Here is a 6,576-nt window from a genome sequence, read left to right as displayed (position 1 = left end):
TATATATATATATACACACAGTATATAATTCATTCATATACATATACTTCATAGTTACTGAGAGCCTTTTGACAACTTGCCCTGGTCTCCTTTATACAAATTATACCAATTGAATCACTGAATAAAAGCAACCATCTCACAAAGCTTTTCAAATTATGTATAGTTTCATCATAAAAGTGGAAATGAAATCATAATTGCTTCTGCATTATGTGGGTGAGCAAATGTGCATGCATTTGAGAATAATTACTGCACTCTCACAGTACATTTTACTCGTATCTAATTTGTCTATCTATCATTTTTTATAATGTTATATTATCATAATTTGATATAGTAGTCTTGTTAATTGTCACTGTGGCAGCCTCAAAGCTGCAATCTTCAGAACTGATGTTCAACACCATCATGTATGCTAATTATGTCCTTTTCAAGTTGAAATTAGACTGAATGTAGTATCAGTGATTAGTCCTGTTAGCAAGTTCAGTGTGATTCTCCAGTGAAGATCTAAGAAAGAAAGAAAGAAATGAGGATTGGCAGTCAAGCTTCTAAATATCTCTCATTCCTCAAATGCATTTTTTCATTCTGGTGGAAAAATAACTCATGGTCCTGAATAAATGAACATTTGAATTGTTTGTCATTGTCAAATATTGGAGCAGCAAACAATTTGACTCATCGCTGAAGCATATTTAACAGGCACACGAATGTTGCTTTACTGGTTACTCTACATTGTTCTGTTTTACATAAAAAAACTCAGTTTGACTGAACATTGGGAAAATCATAATGTATTTTGCAGAAAATCCAAAAAATACAGTGCTTTTTACCAAATGGCAAACATTGCAGAGATAAACTATGAACTATTATACAAATAAAAACTGATGCTATTTTTTGAGTCGTGTGGATTTTGAATGCAACTCCTAATTTATATATTGAATAATGTCTTTAATAAGTTTGATTATTATTGCTGGTCCAAAAAAGTGTTTTTACTCAGTAATATTTAAAGATGTGGACAGTCCAATCGATTTGCATCATAGGCTTTAAAATTAACTTTTTTTCTATTATCTATCCTCCCAATTTTGCTTAGTTTACATTTTTTTTTTTTAGGTCAGGATTTGAACCCTGGTTCCCTTGTACATTAATTGAAAACAAGATCAAGCATGACGAGCAATTGACAAGCATGTAAAAATAAATAAATATAATTAATAAATAAATACATACATGCATAAAATATATACTGTATATATATATATATATATATACATACATACATACATACACACACACACACACACACACACACACACACACACACAATCATTATCAAGGACATACTGCTTTGTATGACAAATGTATTCTGAACTCCTTTTTGGTCGTTCATTAACTGAATGAATGCTCTGGCTTGTACATGCGGATGAGTCAGAGGCCCAGGCTTGTGTTTAATTTCACAGGTGTATCAGAGGCCTTGACAGTCAACAAGTATAGTCACAGAGCGCTACCAACTTTTCCCCTGACACTCACGAACTGTCTTCAAGACACCTCCAAGGACACCATTCAGTTCTGCTCCGTTACTGTGAAAATGCGTCAGCCGGCAAAGCCGTGTATTGAGCAAATTCCTGTCGCTCAGGCCACGCTTTTGAAAGGGAAATATTGTCACTCCATTTGCCATGAAGATATAATCACCTGACATAAAAGAGCAGAAGCAGCCACTCCAGTCCATTTTTGATGTCTCTAGAAGTGAGTCATCTCTAAAATTTGATTCACTCGCTGAGAAATACAGCACTGTGTAATACAGCATGGCTAGTTGACCAGCTCTGAACCTTCATTATCTGGTGAAATTTATTAACAGAGAATATAATTGCGTAAGAAGTGCATCTCCATGTTTGGTATATGCTTTTTTTGGTTTCAGACAGACATATAGAGGTAACATCTTATGCAAGGCAGAGCCTGCAGAGAATAAAGCATTACTTTATACAGGTTAAGGTCACATCCATGGTGGAAACGCCTGATTGAAGGCAAACTGCAGTTCTTAAGTGTCAAAGCACTGAATGGAAATGTTATTGAAGTGCTGAGCAGACAGAAATCAACCTCTGTCATGGTCAAAGAAGCAGCACATTTTGTGCTGGGAGAAATACTGAATACTTTATGTGCCATGCGGACCAAGAGAAGATTACCATATCTCTGTATTCACAGGTACACCTTACTCGGCTAAATATCTAATGACCGGCTGAGGAAACAGAGGGCAACTGTAATATTTTTTACATCTTCCTTCACTCTCATATGCCCTCTTTGGGTAGCCTATATGCACCATATGTACCAGTACAATAGTAATACCTCGAAAATGTTAAATATACAGTATATGAAATCATTATATTGAATTTAATACAAGACATCAGTTGTAGGCGACTGTATAACCACAGCAGGAAGCAATTAATGTGTGCAAAATAAATTAACCCACTGTATTAATTTTGGACCGAGGTTCTGCTTGTTGGAAATGAGTCTCCTAATATAAAACTGCCATAAAATCAACTTAAATGCTTTTTTTTTTAGCAGAAACATTTAGTAACTTTTTCAAATGACAAAAAAGGACCTTTAACATTTAAATACAATAAAACAATGCACAAAAATGCATAAAGCAAATAAATGTTTCAAACAGATTACAATACAAAAGAATAATAAAGAAACAGATCGTTTTGAACCATTAATGCATTACAATATTGCGGTACTCCCTAAAAAAAGTAACTAATTGCGTTTCTATAGTTACTTCTTATGGAAAGTCATGCATTACATTACTTTCGCATTACTTTTCTCATCTGGGCTGGGCTTGCTTGTTTATTTTTAATATAAAAACATTCTATTTTTGGCAAATGTAAAAGCAGCTTCACACCAAAAGTGAAACGAGTAAAGGACAAACCAGCTCAAACAAACCTTTCATGCAATTCAATTCTGGATTGCATAAAGAATAGGTTGCAGGAGTAGAAAGTTCAACACTCTTACTTCTGCGATGAAACACAAATGTGATGTTTAACTACTTTTGCTTATTCATATGGTTGAAGTAAAGCAAAGATATGGGTTAATAAAATGGGATTAAACACTTAAAGGAAGTCTGCTGCCCACGTTTGCCAAATTTTAACCAGCTTTGTATTGTTACAATGAACATGTTACCTGCACCCAGATATCCCTGTTTATTTGTCAGCAAAAGTCTATTGGATGATGCAAAACATGTCATTTTGTGTCATCTGGCAGACTTTTGAAAGATTCAGGCTTTTGTTAAAACTCCAGATTGAATTTATTCATTTTCAGTGCTTTTTCTTTTGTCATGTAGCACTTCTACCAAAATATCTTGTCAACAGGTAAGTCAGGAATGGCCTTTAACTTGACTTTAATGAAATAATGTTCATGACACATTTTAATGATTGAATCGTTCAATTCAGTAAAGTATTACATTTCATTACTGGCTCACAGCCATGATCAAATCTTATATGACAGCTTCCATTAATCGAGTCTGACAAGAATCTGTCATTCATATTAACTTTTAACCAACATGACAGAGATAAAATAGATAAACATTTAAAATAGACATTTGTTTCGTGATCATTTTAGATGTTTCATATTTGAATTTTATTCTGATTAATTGTTACTTTAAAATAGGTGCGCAGAGGGGATTTAAGCACAGCTAGAGCTGTGATACAATTATAATTCAGAGCTTCAACAAAGGTAGAACAATCAAATCAAATTCTCTCTGTTCAATTCGCTCATTAGCTTTGATACACAGGCAATGCCTAGAATCAGTAATTCTCCGTTTATTTCATTAAAAAAAAAAAAAAAACTAGGATGGCTTACGGCTGCTGCGAGAAAGGTTGGTTGGATTTCAAGTAAGGTAATTATTTAATAAAGATTCATGTCAAACGTCTTATGAACGGATCCTGGTATGATGGACAGCAGACATATGCAACAACAAACAGTGCATTCTGCTGTTATATGCTAGTCTGGAGCAGAATTTCAAACTGAGCCTGATTTCGCCACCTAATTTTATCTACACAAACATCAGGCATGACATTTCATAGATATGAGGTCACTAAGCATTAAACATGATTACACAGATCGGAGTCTCTCCTAGGCTCAAGTCTGTGTGCATATCCATCAAGGCAGACATTGTTTACAATGCACATACATGAAAGACGTGATTAAATGTAAATTATTGAAGATGAAGGAACCAATAGATAGGCAAAGCAATCCATTTTTTGTGCTCACCTAGTGTTTAATTAAAGGCTACAGCAAGCTATTAGCTGTACTAACAGTTAGCTCTGTGGATTATGCTTGTAAAGCGCTGCGTACCTATTAGTGAAGTCATTATGGTTGTTCAAAGACCTTTCATTTTATATTACATTTTATTAGCCAACTAAACCACAAAGAGTAGAGATGAGGAAATTATTATGATATTACATGCATGCAATGTGCAAAATTAATGAATAAAACAACAAAGTGTCCTGTGAGTGCATCGTGATGAAGTAATTATTAAAAATAGACTTAAACAAAATGTACTTTCACGGGACTTTCGTTTATCAAAAGCCTTTCCAGCAAGAAAACTCATAGCCATGTCATTATGTAAGAGACAGTGAAGGTTGAGTTGTGCTGGTCTGCAATGTTAAGACTTGAGATGATAGATGACAGTACAGTAAGATGACAGTATAAACTGTTTGCTCATCCCAAAGTCTTGAGGAAGATAGATGGTAGACTACAGAAGTATATTTTCAGGGACTGAGTCATTCACAGCTCGATACCCCAGAATAACACGATCTTCTTCTTTTTTTTTTTTTTTTTGAAGTGTTCTGGAACAGTGTTGTAAATACAACTTAACCACTGATTTCTAGTTGTGTCCTCTTTTGGGAGAACAAACAAAGTAGTTTCGCTTTCACAACGAAACACACAGCATCTTCACAACATGGCGGCGGTGGCGGCAACAAAATTACAGCAAGAATAAAAGTCACACCTTCTTTCTTTGCATGAACATTTGGGTGGTGTTATGCAAATCTTCCCACACAGTGACGTAGACATGTGGGGGCGTGTTTAAACGAGCCGTTTTAGGAGGATGTGGACGAGTCTTAACTTTGATAAAGAATCTCTCTTTGGGTTTGACACTTTAGTCTTTGCAACTTTAGGGATCTTATCTAGTCACAAACAGCTTGTAACACTCCAAAGAGAAAGGAAAATTTGAAATCGCATCATATGACCCCTTTAATGTCAAAGACAAAAAGACCCACAGACAGTGTGTGAATTATCCACCTTAATTTTTTAATGCAGAAGTAAGGTATTTCCCATAAATGTTCAAGACATCATCAGCCAATAAAAATAAATAAGAAGAATAACACAGTGCAGGGAACAGTAAATCTGTTGAGGTTTGTCTTGTGCAACGCAAATTATAATTTGACATCACTATCACATTTAGCTAAATGTCATTTAAATAACTAAAGGATCATTCCGTGTCAAATCAACCATATTTGTGACCCTGGACCACAAAAGCAGTCTTAAGTCACTGGGGTATATTTGTAGCAATCGCCAAAAATACATTGTATGGGTCAAAATTATCGATTTTTCTTTTATGCCAAAAATCATTAGGATATTAAGTAAAGATCATGTTCCATGAAGATATTTTGTAAATTTCCTACCATAAATATATTAAAACTTAATTTTTGATTAGTAATATGCATTGCTAAGAACTTAATTTGGACAACTTTAAAGGTGATTTTCTCAATATTTAGATTTTTTTGCACCCTCAGATTCCAGATTTTCAAATAATTGTATCTCAGCCAAATATTGTACCATACATCAATGGAAAGCTTATTTATTCAGCTTTCAGATTATGTACAAATCTCAATTTTGAAAAATTGACACTTATGACTGGTTTTGTGGTGCAGGGTCACATTTCAGAAACTTACTCAGCTAAAATTTTGTATTCTGTTAATATTATTTCAGAAGAAAGACAATCATAAATAGTGAGGAAGGGCAAAATATTTTGTCCATTGAAAATGGGTAGAATTCAACAATTTGCAAATTGAGCCTAGATCACCATATCTCTGGGATTGAACCATACAGGGTCTTAAAATGATTATGCAAAAGGAAACATGTGTTAAGAACCCAAATCTAAAAGGATACTGATATATCTTGAGTTACAGCATGCACACTTTGCAAAAAGGGTATTTTTGGCATTCAGACAGGTATGTTTTATGCAAGTGTTTTGATAGTGGGAAACAAGATAGTTACAACCTCTGTTTAAAAATAAAGTATCAATTGTTATGTTTCCCCTTCTGTAATTTGGCTCCAAATCTAAAGTGAAAATAGTCATTTTGACCACCCTCTACAAAACAGAGGATTACTCAGTAATCAGTACTTGAAAAAAAAAAAAGATCAAAATCATTTCAATGAAAATTCAAAATCATTTCAAATCAAGACCTTTGGTTGAGTTGACATTGAAGGACACAAAAGTTTTTGTGATATATCTGTAATATGTAAATATACAATAAAATGATACACAATAAAAGTACTTTTCTTGCTATATTGACATTTTTAAACTGGTGGCCATGGAAA

The sequence above is a fragment of the Sinocyclocheilus anshuiensis genome, unplaced genomic scaffold (assembly GCF_001515605.1).
Source record: "Sinocyclocheilus anshuiensis isolate Anshui unplaced genomic scaffold, SAMN03320099.WGS_v1.1 scaffold333, whole genome shotgun sequence".
Classification (NCBI taxonomy): Eukaryota; Metazoa; Chordata; class Actinopteri; order Cypriniformes; family Cyprinidae; genus Sinocyclocheilus; species Sinocyclocheilus anshuiensis.
Note: the sequence above shows the minus strand (reverse complement) of the source record.